This window comes from Oncorhynchus tshawytscha, linkage group LG02 (genome assembly GCF_018296145.1).
Source record: "Oncorhynchus tshawytscha isolate Ot180627B linkage group LG02, Otsh_v2.0, whole genome shotgun sequence".
In the NCBI taxonomy this organism is placed as follows: domain Eukaryota; kingdom Metazoa; phylum Chordata; class Actinopteri; order Salmoniformes; family Salmonidae; genus Oncorhynchus; species Oncorhynchus tshawytscha.
Window position 1 is genome coordinate 74,475,346 of NC_056430.1, and position 16,595 is coordinate 74,491,940.

Genomic DNA, 16,595 nt, shown 5'->3' on the forward strand with positions numbered 1-16,595 from the left:
CACCCTCATCACATCATCAAGCCAGTCACCCTCATCACATCTACCAGTCATCTCTCTACCCCCCATCAGATCATCAAGCCAGTCATCTCTCTACCCCCTCATCACATCATCAAGCCAGTCATCTCTCTACCTCACCCTCATCACATCATCAAGCCAGTCATCTCTCTACCTCACCCTCATCACATCATCAAGACAGTCATCTCTCTACCTCACCCTCATCACATCATCAAGACGGTCATCTCTCTACCTCACCCTCATCACATCATCAAGCCAGTCATCTCCCTACCCCCCTCATCACATCATCAAGCCAGTCATCTCTCTAATGCTCCTCTATCCATGTACATGTAAAGCTAAGTAGAAGTGTAAATTCCTCAAAGTTGAAAGGAACAATAATGTCAATGTTTTATCTCTCTCTCTCTCTCTCTCTCTCTCTCTCTCTCTCTCTCTCTCTCTCTCTCTCTCTCTCTCTCTCTCTCTCTCTCTCTCTCTCTCTCTCTCTCTCTCGAGCAGGGAAGTACCCCATCTGTTGTACTGAATGTGCAGCCAATTTAAAGAATAAATATAACATGTGTCAAGGGAATGTTCTGCTGTCAAAGCAGCGCCTCTCTTCACTTCATTCTGTCCTCTATTTTCTCATCCATTTTTTTAACTGTGTCCCAAATTGCACCCTTTCCCTATGTCATGCACTACTTTTGACCATGACCTATAGGATAGTGCACTACTTTTGAACAGGGCCTATAGGATAGTGCACTACAAAGGGAATAGGGTGCCATGTGGCAGTGAGAGCAGTGTTGGACTGAACAGTTTGACTGATGAGAGGGGTAAGTGGTGGAGATGCCCGGGTACAAGGGACTTAGTGCTAGTGGTATGTGTGTGTGTGTGTGTGTGTGTGTGTGTGTAACGAGGGTAGGTGTGCTGTGGAGGAGAGGGATGTCGTAACCCCTGGAACAACAGAAGAACAGGGAGGGAAGGTGAATAACAGAAGAACAGGAGAGGGAAGAGAGTGGAATCAAGAACAGGAGAGGGATGTCAGGAGGGAAGAAGTGGAACAACAGAAGAACAGAGGGAAGAGTGGAATAACAGAAGAACAGGAGAGGGAAGAAGTGGAACAACAGAAGAACAGGAGAGGGAAGAAGTGGAATAACAGAAGAACAGGAGAGGGAAGAAGTGGAATAACAGAAGAACAGGAGAGGGAAGAAGTGGAATAACAGAAGAACAGGAGAGGGAAGAAGTGGAATAACAGAAGAACAGGAGAGGGAAGAAGTGGAATAACAGAAGAACAGGAGAGGGAAGAAGTGGAACAACAGAAGAACAGGAGAGGGATGAATAACAGAAGAACGTGGAACAACAGAAGAACAGGAGAGGGAAGAAGAATAACAGAAGAACAGGAGAGGGGAATGGAACAACAGAAGAACAGGGATGTCGTGGAACAACAGAAGAACAGGAGGGAAGAAGTGGAATAACAGAAGAACAGGAGAGGAGAAGTGGATGAGGGAGTGGAATAACAGTGAGCACATAGCCTGTCTTCTCTTGAGAGCCAGGTCTGCCTACGGCGGCCTTTCTCAATAGCAAGGCTCTGCTCACTGAGTCTGTACATAGGCAAAACTTAATTACTTGACACATTGCAAAGATTTAACAAAATAACCTTTTTATCTTTTTTGTTTACTCATGATTTGGTTAAGTCTAATTGTGTTGCTGTCCTGTTGCTCTGTGGGGTGTGTTTGTGAACAGAGCCGCAGGACCAGCTTGCTTAGGAGCTCTTCTCCAGGTTCATCTCTCTGTAGGTGATGGAAGGTATGGGTGGGTGTAAAATGTATAAATCTCAAGGATCGGCATCCCGTCAACGGGACAGTTGTGACTCATTCAGCATGATATGTCAAAAACGCAGATTTTAGAGTAACAACAAATGTCGGTACAAATAAGTGTCTGATATTGGCTGAAAGTTAAATTCTTGTTAATATAACTGCACAGTCCTATTTACAGTATCTATTGCTGCGGGGGAAAAAATGCTAGTGTTTGAGGAGAGCTCCTAACAACACAGCAATAGGTTTGATAAATTCACTTCTGAAGGTAAAATGTGTCCTTACATTCTGAAATCTTCCTCTGATTTATCATCCAAAGGGTCCCAGAGATAACATGAAGTGTCGTTTTGTTAGATAAAATCATTTTCATATCCTAAAAAATTCCAAATAGCATGCACGATCGATATTGTATTTCCACTCGTTCAATTTGCAAAGAAAGGAATCTGTGAATATCTCACCCTACACGTTGATTCAGCAAGTCAAATCATGTTAGTATATATACCTCAGAGATCCTAGAAAGTAACAAGACTTCACTATATCATTAGTGGTGTAGTATATCCTATAGGAAACCATATTTGGTCAGAGAGCGAAGCCTTCATGGCACCCCGATGACGCGGACGGCCATCACTTTAGCGACTGGATCCTTGTCAAATATGCACCAATAAGGGTCAAACAAAGCTAGCTAGAAAGCCAATGATCTGGGCTTTACGGGAGTATCCGGAAACCATGTCGTAAATATATGTCGTAAAAAGTAGCTACTAACCTTGTACGACACTATGCCTTTTCATTTTGGACACAAAATATAAGGATATTCAGAGTTATGAAGTTATTAAAGCTGGTTGTTTTGCAAATGTTGAACTAATATGGAAAGCTAAATCAAAGTACAAGTATACATATTTGACGATATCCTGACGTCTCCTTCACGATTTGCCCAAATGTACATTGAGACTTCACACTAAAAGTCTTGAGGACCAGTCATAGTCCAAATAATCCATCTGAAACTTTGCAAAATACACTGCTGCCATCTTCTGGACACTATTGGAATTACAACCAGAGTGATGGCTAGAACAGAGACCTTTCTCTTGTATTTCGAAGATGGTGGTACAAAAAAACACTGGTTAGTTTTTTCTTTGTTTTTTTCTTTGTAATGTCTTCTACCAGATGTATTGTGTTATATATAGATATGGGTATGTCATATAGGTGAAAATGGAAAAATAATTGTGTGTGTGTGAGAGAGAGAGAGAGAGAGAGAGGAGATACAGATAGCGAAGGAGAGTGAGAGAGAGTTGAGAGAAAGTGAGAGTCGGTGTGTGTGTGAGAAAGAGATAAAGAGAGAGGAGATAAATGCAGAGCAGAATTAGGCCGATACCTGCTAATGATCAAGATCCAGAAAGAGAACTTCTTAGTATTCTCTCTGGACTAGGTGAAGGGTGATTCATTCATTCCCTCTTTCCCTCTGAAGATCCCTTTATCTTTCTGGCAAAAGGCGTGCGGGTGGTGTGTGTGTGTGTGTGTGTGTGTGTGTGTGTGTGTGTGTGTGTGTGTGTGTGTGTGTCTATGTGTGTGTGTGTGTGTGTGTGTGTGTGTGTGTGTGTGTGTGTGTGTGTGTGTGTGTGTGTCTATGTGTCTGTGTGTGTGTGTCTATGTGTGTGTGTCTATGTGTGTGTGTGTGTGTCTATGTGTGTGTGTGTGTCTATGTGTCTGTGTGTGTTTGCATGTTCGCAGACTCTCACCCAGAACGTTTCTACTGCATTATTTATGATTTTCCTGTGCCATTATCGCCCTCCACACACCACTTCTAAACCACCACACACACACTACTGACAGAGATAGCAGAATGTGTGAGATGTGACACAGAGAAAAGAGAGAGAGAGAGTGACAGGGAGAGAGAGAGAGACAGAGTGACAGGGAGAGAGAGTGAGTGAGTGAGTGAGTGACAGGGAGAGAGAGAGAGAGAGAGAGAGAGAGAGAGAGAGAGTGACAGGGAGAGAGAGTGAGTGAGTGAGTGAGTGAGTGACAGGGAGAGAGAGAGAGAGAGAGAGAGAGAGAGAGAGAGAGAGAGAGAGAGAGAGAGAGAGAGAGAGAGAAAAGAGAGAGAGAGTGACAGGGGAGAGAGAGAGACAGAGTGACAGGGAGAGAGAGTGAGTGAGTGAGTGAGTGACAGGGAGAGAGAGAGAGAGAGAGAGAGAGAGAGAGAGAGAGAGAGAGAGAGAGAGAAAAGAGAGAGAGAGAGTGACAGGAGAGAGCACAGCAAAATCACAGTCTACTTAAACAGAGCAATACTCAATCATGAGGCATCAAAGCCAAAGGAACTGAGTAACATTAAGAAATGCTATAGATGGAAGGAATGCAGTTTGGAAACCTACCAAAAAACAATTAGGCAACAACAAATTCAATCCCTCTTAGACAATTTCCTGGGTAAAACGTTCCACTGTAATAGTGAAGGTGTAAACTTGGCAGTAGAAAATCTTAACAGTATATTTGACCTCTCAGCTTCCCTATCAAATCTAAAAATCTCAAATAGAAAACCGAAGAAAATTAACAATAATGACAAATGGTTTGATGAAGAATGCAAAAATCTAAGGAAGAAATTGAGAAACCTGTCCAACCAAAAACATAGAGACCCGGAAAACCTGAGTCTACGCCTTCACTATGGTGAATCACTAAAACAATACAGAAATACACTACGGAAAAAGAGGGAACAGCATGTCAGAAATCAGCTCAATGCAATTGAAGAATCCATAGACTCTAACCACTTCTGGGAAAACTGGAAAACACTAAACAAACAACAACACGAAGAATTATCTATCCAAAATGGAGATGTATGGGTAAACCACTTCTCCAATCTTTTTGGCTCTATAACAAAGAATAAAGAGCAAAAACATATACATGATCAAATACAGATCTTAGAATCAACTATTAAAGACTACCAGAACCCACTGGATTCTCCAATTACCTTGAACGAGTTACAGGACAAAATAAAAACCCTCCAACCCAAAAAGGCCTGTGGTGTTGATGGTATCCTAAATGAAATGATCAAATATACAGACAACAAATTCCAATTGGCTATACTAAAACTCTTTAACATCATACTTAGCTCTGGCATCTTCCCCAATATTTGGAACCAAGGACTGATCACCCCAATCCACAAAAGTGGAGACAAATTTGACCCCAATAACTACCGTGGAATATGTGTCAACAGTAACCTTGGGAAAATCCTCTGCATTATTATTAACAGCAGACTCGTACATTTCCTCAATGAAAACAATGTACTGAGCAAATGTCAAATTGGCTTTTACCAAATTACCGTACAACAGACCATGTATTCACCCTGCACACCCTAATTGACAATCAAACAAACCAAAACAAAGGCAAAGTCTTCTCATGCTTTGTTGATTTCAAAAAAGCCTTCGACTCAATCTGGCATGAGGGTCTGCTATACAAACTGATGGAAAGTGGTGTTGGGGGTAAAACATACGACATTATAAAATCCATGTACACAAACAACAAGTGTGCGGTTAAAATTGGCAAAAACACACACATTTCTTCACACAGGGTCGTGGGGTTAGACAGGGATGCAGCTTAAGCCCCACCCTCTTCAACATATATATCAACGAATTGGCAAGGGCACTAGAAAAGTCTGCAGCACCCGGCCTCCCTGCTAGAATCCGAAGTCAAATGTCTGCTGTTTGCTGATGATCTGGTGCTTCTGTCACCAACCAAGGAGGGCCTACAGCAGCACCTAGATCTTATGCACAGATTCTGTCAGACCTGGGCCCTGACAGTAAATCTCAGTAAGACCAAAATAATGGTGTTCCAAAAAGGTCCAGTCACCAGGACCACAAATACAAATTCCATCTAGACACTGTTGCCCTAGAGCACACAAAAAACTATACATACCTTGGCCTAAACATCAGCACCACAGGTAACTTCCACAAAGCTGTGAACGATCTGAGAGACAAGGCAAGAAGGGCATTCTATGCCATCAAAAGAAACATAAATTTCAACATACCAATTAGGATCTGGCTAAAAATACTTGAATCAGTCATAGAGCCCATTGCCCTTTATGGTTGTGAGGTCTGGGGTCCGCTCACCAACCAAGACTTCACAAAATGGGACAAACACCAAATTGAGACTCTGCACGCAGAATTCTGCAAAAATATCCTCCGTGTACAACGTAGAACACCAAATAATGCATGCAGAGCAGAATTAGGCCGATACCCACTAATTATCAAAATCCAGAAAAGAGCTGTTAAATTCTACAACCACCTAAAAGGAAGCGATTCACAAACCTTCCATAACAAAGCCATCACCTACAGAGAGATGAACCTGGAGAAGAGTCCCTAAGCAAGCTGGTCCTGGGGCTCTGTTCACAAACACAAACACACACTACAGAGCCCCAGGACAGCAGCACAATTAGACCCAACCAAATCATGAGAAAACAAAAAGATAACTACTTAACACATTGGAAAGAATTAACAAAAAAACAGAGCAAACTAGAATGCTATTTGGCCCTACACAGAGAGTACACAGCGGCAGAATACCTGACCACTGTGACTGACCCAAAATTAAGGAAAGCCTTGACTATGTACAGACTCAGTGAGCATAGCCTTGCTATTGAGAAAGGCCGCCGTAGGCAGACATGGCTCTCAAGAGAAGACAGGCTATGTGCTCACTGCCCACAAAATGAGGTGGAAACTGAGCTGCACTTCCTAACCTCCTGCCCAATGTATGACCATATTAGAGAGACATATTTCCCTCAGATTACACAGATCCACAAAGAATTTGAAAACAAATCCAATTTTGAAAAACTCCCATATCTACTGGGTGAAATTCCACAGTGTGCCATCACAGCAGCAAGATTTGTGACCTGTTGCCACGAGAAAAGGGCAACCAGTGAAGAACAAACACCACTGTAAATACAACCCATATTTATGCTTATTTATTTTATCTTGTGTCCTTTAGCCATTTGTACATTGTTAGAACACTGTATATATATATAATATGACATTTGTAATGTCTTTACTGTTTTGAAACTTCTGTATGTGTAATGTTTACTGTTAATTTTTGTTGTTTTTCACTTTATATATTCACTTTGTATGTTGTCTACCTCACTTGCTTTGGCAATGTTAACACATGTTTCCCATGCCAATAAAGCCCTTGAATTGAATTGAATTGAGAGAGAGACAGAGTGACAGGGAGAGAGAGTGAGTGACAGGGAGAGAGAGAGAGAGAGAGAGAGAGAGAGAGAGAGAGAGAGAGAGAGAGAGAGAGAGAGAGAGAGAGAGAGAGAGAGAGAGACAGAGTGACAGGGAGAGAGTGAGTGAGTGAGTGAGTGACAGGAGAGAGAGAGAGAGAGAGAGAGAGAGAGAGAGAGAGAGAGAGAGAGAGAGAGAGAGAGAGAGAGAGAGAGAAAAGAGAGAGAGAGTGACAGGGGAGAGAGAGAGACAGAGTGACAGGGAGAGAGAGTGGTGAGTGAGTGAGTGACAGGGGGAGAGAGAGAGAGAGAGAGAGAGAGAGAGAGAGAGAGAGAGAGAGAGAGAGAGAGAGAGAGAGAAAAGAGAGAGAGAGAGAGAGAGAGAGAGAGAGAGACAGAGTGACAGGGAGAGAGAGAGAGAGAGAGAGAGAGAGAGAGAGAGAGAGAGACAGAGTGACAGGGAGAGAGAGTGAGTGAGTGAGTGAGTGAGTGACAGGGAGAGAGAGAGAGAGAGAGAGAGAGAGAAAAGAGAGAGAGAGTGACAGGGAGAGAGAGAGAGACAGAGTGACAGGGGAGAGAGTGAGTGAGTGAGTGACAGGGAGAGAGAGAGAGAGAGAGAGAGAGAGAGAGAGAGACAGAGTGACAGGGAGAGAGAGTGAGTGAGTGAGTGACAGGGGAGAGAGAGAGAGAGAGAGAGAGAGAGAGACAGAGTGACAGGGAGAGAGAGTGAGTGAGTGAGTGACAGGGAGAGAGAGAGAGAGAGAGTTTTTCACTCATCATACAGAATGGATGACACAGTACACAATTGTGCATCATTTTGGGTACTCATTTTTGCTTGTGAGTATCATTTTGGGTACCCATGAGTACTACTTTCAAAAACAACAAAAATTATAGAAAACCTTTCACTCTATTAGCAAGCTGCTCTGTATGGTGGAATCATTTAAGGAGCTAATGGTACAACTATGTAGATTTCACAGGTTAGAAAAGGAATTGAAAGGAACAATATAAACTATTTCGGCTTTTGAACCAGTTTAAAACTTCATCATGCTGGTCGGAAACAGTGGAAATGGAATGTAGAATATAGTTGTTCTGGTCGGAAACAGTGGAAATGGAATGAATAATATAGTCATGGTGGTCGGAAACAGTGGAACGGAATGTAGAATATAGTTGTTCTGGTCGGAAACAGTGGAATGGAATGAATAATATAGTCATGGTGGTCGGAAACAGTGGAAATGGAATGAAGAATATCGCTGTTCTGGTCGGAAACAGTGGAACGGAATGAAGAATATCGTTGTTCTGGTCGGAAACAGTGGAACGGAATGAAGAATATCGTTGTTCTGTTCACGATGAAGCGATCCAACCGCTGAATCCTTGCAACGTATGTCACACGTGCTTAACATTACTGTCCACATGAGAACACGAAGTGGCCTTTGAATATGTTAGTGGTTTCTGCTGCCAGCCATTGCGATGTGGAGAGGAGCGCTGTTCCAGTGAATGTTTAGCTTGACCTCGTGTAAGACAAAGCTACTCAATCTGACAACATTAACGTTGCTATCAGAGACATCTCAAACACACAAACAGATGTGGAGAGGAGCGCTGTTCCAGTGAATGTTTAGCTTGACCTCGTGTAAGACAAAGCTACTCAATCTGACAACATCAACGTTGCTATCAGAGACACCTCAAACACACAAACATAACCACACACTCACACAGAGACACACGGGTGCATGCGTGAATGCCCACACACTGTGGAAATGTACACCTGATATGTCCACCACCGTCTGTACGGTAAATGTGTGTGTATCTGTGTGTGTGTGTGTGTGTGTGTGTGTGTGTTGGTGTTTGTGTGTGGTGTTTATTATCCTCTCTCCCTCAGTGCTGTGGTGTTTTGTCTCCCTGAGGCGATAATCATGATGCTAGGCTAAGCTGATGTTGAAACACATGACACACACACACACACACACACACACACACACACAGCACATCTTCAGTGATGCCACCATAGAGCTGGTGGACACAAGCCATAGCGGAACTATAGAACACTCGGAACACCACAACATTCTACACTACCTGACAATTCCAAATGCTCCTCTCAATACCAATTCAGCATTGCTTTGAATAAGAGTCGACATCACTACTTCCAAAGGCATGTTGAACTCAAACTTCACCATTGTGTCGTTGATTGACTGACTCATTGAATAACCGTTGAAAATAGAGGGAGATATTTGTGCCGGAATTTCATTTTCAAGATGAGCTTTTCAAGGCAACATAGTAGCAAGTGTATCTACAACGTTGGAACAAAACAAGAAGTGAGTCACTCTCCGTTAGTGTCTCCATGCTTGTTATCATCGACTTCCAGGTTTGATGCTTTATCTAGCGAGCAACAGCTGGGATTCTATACCTTCAAGACTAGTTGATAACTTGATCAAAAAAATGGTTTATTTCATTTGGAGAACACGGCATGAGTCACCTGGCTGTGTGTGTCTCATTGCATGTTATGAAGCTTCCAGTCAAACTAGGGATACGTCACAAATGGCACCATATTCCCTAATGCAACCCTATTCCCTATATAGTGCACTACTTTAGACCAGAGCCCTATGGAACCCTATTCCCTATATAGTGCACTACTTTAGACCTGAGCCCTATGGAACCCTATTCCCTATATAGTGCACTACTTTAGACCTGAGCCCTATAGAACCCTATTCCCTATATATAGTGCACTACTTTAGACCTGAGCCCTATGGAACCCTATTCCCTATATAGTGCACTACTTTAGACCAGAGCCCTATAGAACCCTATTCCCTATATATAGTGCACTACTTTAGACCAGAGCCCTATAGAACCCTATTCCCTATATATAGTGCACTACTTTAGACCAGAGCCCTATAGAACACTATTCCCTATATAGTACACTACTTTTGACCAGGGCCCTATAGAACACTATTCCCTATATAGTGCACTACTTTAGACCAGAGCCCTATAACATCCTATTCCCTATATAGTGCACTACTTTAGACCAGGGCCCTATAACATCCTATTCCCTATATAGTGCACTACTTTAGACCAGAGCCCTATAGAACACTATTCCCTATATAGTGCACTACTTTAGACCAGAGCCCTATAGAACCCTATTCCCTATATATAGTGCACTACTTTAGACCAGAGCCCTATAGAACCCTATTCCCTATATAGTACACTACTTTTGACCAGGGCCCATAGGCAGGCCCTTCCAGTCTCCGAAGTTTTGGTGGGAGTATAATTTCCCTGAAAAAATAAAATGATTTTCTTTAAAATACTTTCTTTTTTTTGTCATTGTTGTTCGGAACCCACTGCCCACAATTCACCTTCAAGTTCACCACACCCCTTACCGTGTCTGTTGATATGCTCTTTTTTCCAGAGCTAGCGCATGCCCGTTTGTGCCTTTTTCCCAGTCTTCCCTGTACAGAGTTTGAGCTCGCCTAGCTATCCATCCTGGAGAGATGCAGTCAACGGTGGTGTGTGTGTAGCTAGCTAGTTTACGTACAGTGTCAACAATACTGTACAGATTTTGAGCTCGCCTGGTAACCATCCTGGAGAGATGCAGTCAAAGGTGGTGTGTGTGTAGCTAGCTAGGTTACGTACAGTGTCAACAATACTGTACAGAGTTTGAGCTCGCCTAGGTATCCATCCTGGAGAGATGCAGTCAACGGTGGTGTGTGTGTAGCTAGCTAGTTTACGTACAGTGTCAACAATACTGTACAGAGTTTGAGCTCGCCTGGTAACCATCCTGGAGAGATGCAGTCAAGGTGTGTGTGTGTAGCTAGCTAGTATACGTACAGTGTCAACAATACTGTACAGAGTTTGAGCTCGCCTGATATCCATCCTGGAGAGATGCAGTCAATGGTGGTGTGTGTGTAGCTAGCTAGGTTACGTACAGTGTCAACAATACTGTACAGAGTTTGAGCTCGCCTAGGTATCCATCCTGGAGAGATGCAGTCAACGGTGGTGTGTGTGTAGCTAGCTAGTTTACGTACAGTGTCAGCAATACTGCCACAGAATTTGACCTGATAACACTTTTTTAGCCTACATCATGATCAATACGGGGTCTGATTGGCTGATACCCTAGACCCACTCCAATTTGCTTACCGCCCAAATAGGTCCACAGACGATGCAATCTCAACCACACTGCACACTGCCCTAACCCATCTGGACAAGAGGAATACCTATGTGAGAATGCTGTTCATCGACTACAGCTCGGCATTCAACACCATAGTACCCTCCAAGCTCGTCATCAAGCTCGAGACCCTGGGTCTCGACCCCGCCCTGTGCAACTGGGTACTGGACTTCCTGACGGGCCGCCCCCAGGTGGTGAGGGTAGGCAACAACATCTCCTCCCCGCTGATCCTCAACACTGGGGCCCCACAAGGGTGCGTTCTGAGCCCTCTCCTGTACTCCCTGTTCACCCACGACTGCGTGGCCACGCACGCCTCCAACTCAATCATCAAGTTTGCGGACGACACAACAGTGGTAGGCTTGATTACCAACAACGACGAGACGGCCTACAGGAGGAGGTGAGGGCCCTCGGAGTGTGGTGTCAGGAAAATAACCTCACACTCAACGTCAACAAAATTAAGGAGATGATTGTGGACTTCAGGAAACAGCAGAGGGAACACCCCCATCCACATCGATGGAACAGTAGTGGAGAGGGTAGCAAGTTTTAAGTTCCTCGGCATACACATCACAGACAAACTGAATTGGTCCACTCACACAGACAGCATCGTGAGGAAGGCACAGCAGCGCCTCTTCAACCTCAGGAGGCTGAAGAAATTCGGCTTGTCACCAAAAGCACTCACAAACTTCTACAGATGCACAATCGAGCATCCTGGCGGGCTGTATCACCGCCTGGTATGGCAACTGCACCTGAACCGTAAGGCTCTCCAGAGGGTAGTGAGGTCTGCACAACGCATCACCGGGGGCAAACTACCTGCCCTCCAGGACACCTACACCACCCGATGCTACAGGAAGGCCATAAAGATCATCAAGGACATCAACCACCCGAGCCACTGCCTGTTCACCCCGCTGTCATCCAGAAGGCGAGGTCAGTACAGGTGCATCAAAGCTGGGACCGAGAGACTGAAAAACAGCTTCTATCTCAAGGCCATCAGACTGTTAAACAGCCACCACTAACATTGAGTGGCTGCTGCCAACACACTGACACTGACACTGACTCAACTCCAGCCACTTTAATAATGGAATTGATGGGAAATGTAAATATATCACTAGCCACTTTAAACAATGCTACCTTATATAATGTTACTTACCCTACATTATTCATCTCATATGCATACGTAGATACTGTACTCTATATCATCGACTGCATCCTTATGCAATACATGTATCACTAGCCACTTTAACTATGCCACTTGGTTTACATACTCATCTCATATGTATATACTGTACTCGATATCATCTACTGTATCTTGCCTATGCTGCTCTGTACCATCACTCATTCATATATCCTTATGTACATATTCTTTATCCCCTTACACTGTGTATAAGACAGTAGTTTTTTGGAATTGTTAGTTAGATTACTTGTTCGTTATTACTGCATTGTCGGAACTAGAAGCACAAGCATTTCGCTACACTCGCATTAACATCTGCTAACCATGTATGTGACAAATAAAATTTGATTTGATTTGATTTGATACACAGTAGAGAAGAGGAAGATTTTAAAAATGTAACCTTTATTTCACTAGGCAAGTCAGTTAAGAATCCCTATCCGTAACAGGTTAAGTAAGAACTCATTCTTAATTGCTATAACAGCCTACCAGGGAGGAGTGGGTTAACTGCCTTGTTCAAGGGCAGAACGACATATTTTTACCTTGTCAACTCCGGGATTCAATACAGCAACCTTCCAGTTACTGGCCCAACAATCTAACCGCTAGGCTACAGGCTACCTGCTGGTTACTAGGCCAACAATCTAACCGCTAGGCTACAGGCTACCTGCTGGTTACTAGGCTACCTGCTGGTTACTGGCCCAACAATCTAACCGCTAGGCTACAGGCTACCTGCTGGTTACTAGGCTACCTGCTGGTTACTGGCCCAACACTCTAACCGCTAGGCTACAGGCTACCTGCTGGTTACTAGGCCAACGCTCTAACCACTAGGCTACCTGCTGGTTACTGGCCCAACAATCTAACCGCTAGGCTACAGGCTACCTGCTGGTTACTAGGCCAACGCTCTAACCACTAGGCTACCTGCTGGTTACTGGCCCAACAATCTAACCGCTAGGCTACAGGCTACCTGCTGGTTACTAGGCCAACGCTCTAACCACTAGGCTACCTGCTGGTTACTAGGCCAACGCTCTAACCACTAGGCTACCTGCCACCCCTGGGTTAGAGAAGAAAGACAGAGGTAAATTCCAATCAGTCAAATAAATGGAGTTAGCCAACTAGCAGATTTACATCATTCATCTGCATCAATGATCAGCTGATAGCCCACTATCTTTTCCCCAGGTCTTCAGGAGGCATTGTAACTAGCTTGTTTACAATTTGTGATGATGGGTGAGCATATCAAAAACAAAATGGAGGTGTAAAGTACTTTATTCATTTTGAGAGCATGGTCTCCTGAAAGGTCTGTGCACCACCCGGACCACAAGGAATATGGGTGCCTTTTGGGACAGAGGCCCAGTCAATGCAGAGATAAACTCTAACCTCTGATTAACCAGAAACCTGTCTGACTGTATAGTCTCTCTCTCTGTCTCTCTCTCTCTCACTCTCTCTCTCCCTCCCTCTGTTTCGCTCTCTCTCTCTCTCTGTGTGTGCATTGATTTGTTCATTCATGTGTGTGTGTGTGTGTGTCTTTGTCTCTCTTTCTGTCTTTTTCTCTGTCTCTCTTTCTGTCTTTTTCTCTGTCTCCCTCTCTCTCTCTTTCTCTCTCTCTCTTTGTTTCTCTCTCTCTTTGTTTCTCTCTCTCTCTCAGTGCATTACTTTGTTCATTCATGTGTGTGTGTGTGTGTGTGTGTCTTTGTCTCTTTGTCAGGGTTAAAGTCGCGGAGTGTACTTGAAATTGCAACAATCCTTATGTCACTGGCTCACACTGGCTCAAAGGAGGATAACTTTTCTGCGGTTTTTGGGTATAGCAAGGAGTCATCAGTAAAGGTAGAACTGAGGCATGGTCCGAGGGCTCAGGTCCTCCGATAGAGAGAAAGAAAGAGCAAAGAAGCGAGAAAGAGAGAGAGAATTAGAAGAGCATGCATAAATAGACACAGGACACCGGATAAGACAGGAGATATTCTCCAGATATAACAGACTGACCCCAGCCCCCGACACACAAACTACTGCAGCATAAATACTGGAGCCTGAAACAGGAGGGTCGGGATTCACTTTGGCCCTGTCGACGATACCCCGGACAGGGCTAAACAGGCAGGATATAACCCCCACACTTTGCCAAAGCACAGCCCCCATGCCACTAGAGCGATATCTTCAACCACCGACTTACCATCCTGAGACAAGGGCAAAAAGCATTCATTACCCTCGGCTCACTTTGTCACTATCCCCAAATGCAACTACTGGCATTCTAAGGGGATGTAGCTCAGCACAAGAGTGAATACTTCGGATGTATGAGCACCTGGGATCAATCCCGGCATCTCCATGAAACCACCACAATAAGCAGCTAATAGATCATATAATAAGAAGAAACATATGCATCAGCTGAAGATCTTACCATCTAGGTCATGGCTTTTGGAGTTAGTTGTCAACCTTCGATAGCTCAGTTGGTAGAGCGGAGGACTGTAGGTGATAATTGTAGCAATCCTTAGGTCGCTGGTTCAAATCCGGCTCAAGGAGTGTATTTTTTCTCGTGGCTTGCTCCAACTTTTGACAGCAGTACACTTTGACTTGTGTTTGACAAACATATTATCTTTCCCTGAGATCACCGAATTCATAACTTGTTGACCTTCCATAGTACAGTTGGTAAAGTCACGGAGTATATTTGAAAGTGCAACAATCCTTATGTCACTGGCTCACACTGGCTCAAAGGAGGATAACTTTTTCAGCGATTTTTGACAGCAGTGCACTTTAACTTGACAATCAAATCAATCAAATATTTTTAGAAAGCCCTTCTAACATCAGCTGATGTCACAAAGTGCTGTACAGGAACCCAGCCTAAAACCCCAAACAGCAAGCAATGCAGGTGTAGAAGCACGGTGGCTAGGAAAAACTCCCCAGAAAGGCCAAAACCTAGGAAAAAACCTAGAGAGGAACCAGGCTGTGAGGGTGGCCAGTCATCGTCTGGCTGTTCCGGGTAGTGATTATAACAAAACATGGTCAAGATGTTCAAATGTTCATGGATGACCCAGAAGGGTCAGCAGGACTTCTCACCATCTAGGTCATTGCTTTTGGAGTTACTTGTCCACCTTCGATAGCTCAGTTGGTAGAGCGGAGGACTGTAGTTGGTAGTTATATCAATCCTTAGGTCGCTGGTTCAAATCCGTCTCAAAGGAGTGTATTTTTTTCTTGTCGCTTGCTCAACTTTTGACAGCAGTGCACTTTGACTTGTGTTTGACAAACATATTATCTTTCCCTGAGATCACCGAATTCATAACTTGTTGACCTTCCATAGGACAGTTGGTAAAGTCGCGGAGTGTATTTGAAAGTGCAACAATCCTTATGTCACTGGCTCTCACTGGCTTAAAGGAGGATAACTTTTTCTGCGGTTTTTGGGTATAGCAAGGAGTCATCAGTAAAGGTAGAACTGAGGCATGGTCCGAGGGCTCAGGTCCTCCGATAGAGAGAAAGAAAGAGCAAAGAAGCGAGAAAGAGAGAGAGAATTAGAGAGAGCATGCATAAATAGACACAGGACACCGGATAAGACAGGAGATATTCTCCAGATATAACAGACTGACCCCAGCCCCCCGACACACAAACTACTGCAGCATAAATACTGGAGCCTGAAACAGGAGGGGTCGGGAGACACTTTGGCCCCGTCCGACAATACCCCCGGACAGGGCTAAACAGGCAGGATATAACCCCACACACTTTGCCAAAGCACAGCCCCCACGCCACTAGAGCGATATCTTCAACCACCGACTTACCATCCTGAGACAAGGGCAAAAAAAGCATTCATTACCTCGGCTCACTTTGTCACTATCCCCAAATGCAACTACTGGCATTCTAAGGGGATGTAGCTCCAGCACAAGAGTGAATACTTCGGATGTATGAGCACCTGGGATCAATCCCGGCATCTCCATGAAACCACCACAATAAGCAGCTAATAGATCATATAATAAGAAGAAACATATGCATCAGCTGAAGATCTTACCATCTAGGTCATGGCTTTTGGAGTTAGTTGTCAACCTTCGATAGCTCAGTTGGTAGAGCGGAGGACTGTAGGTGATAATTGTCGCAATCCTTAGGTCGCTGGTTCAAATCCGGCTCGAAGGAGTGTATTTTTTCTCGTGGCTTGCTCCAACTTTTGACAGCAGTGCACGTTGACTTGTGTTTGACAAACATATTATCTTTCCCTGAGATCACCGAATTCATAACTTGTTGACCTTCCATAGGACAGTTGGTAAAGTCGCAGAGTATATTTGAAATTGCAACAATCCTTATGTCACT

The 16,595-nt window shown here is 44.1% G+C and overlaps 1 protein-coding gene and 1 non-coding gene across 2 annotated transcripts in view; both read left to right on the forward strand.

Moving 5' to 3' along the window:
* Positions 1-16,595, forward strand: part of glis2a (GLIS family zinc finger 2a) — a 74,321-nt gene that overhangs the window by 15,029 nt on the left and 42,697 nt on the right. The window lies entirely within an intron of this gene.
* trnay-gua lies at positions 16,334-16,421 on the forward strand. Its single transcript is given in 2 exon segments — positions 16,334-16,370; positions 16,386-16,421. It is a non-coding gene; the product is annotated as a tRNA-Tyr (tRNA).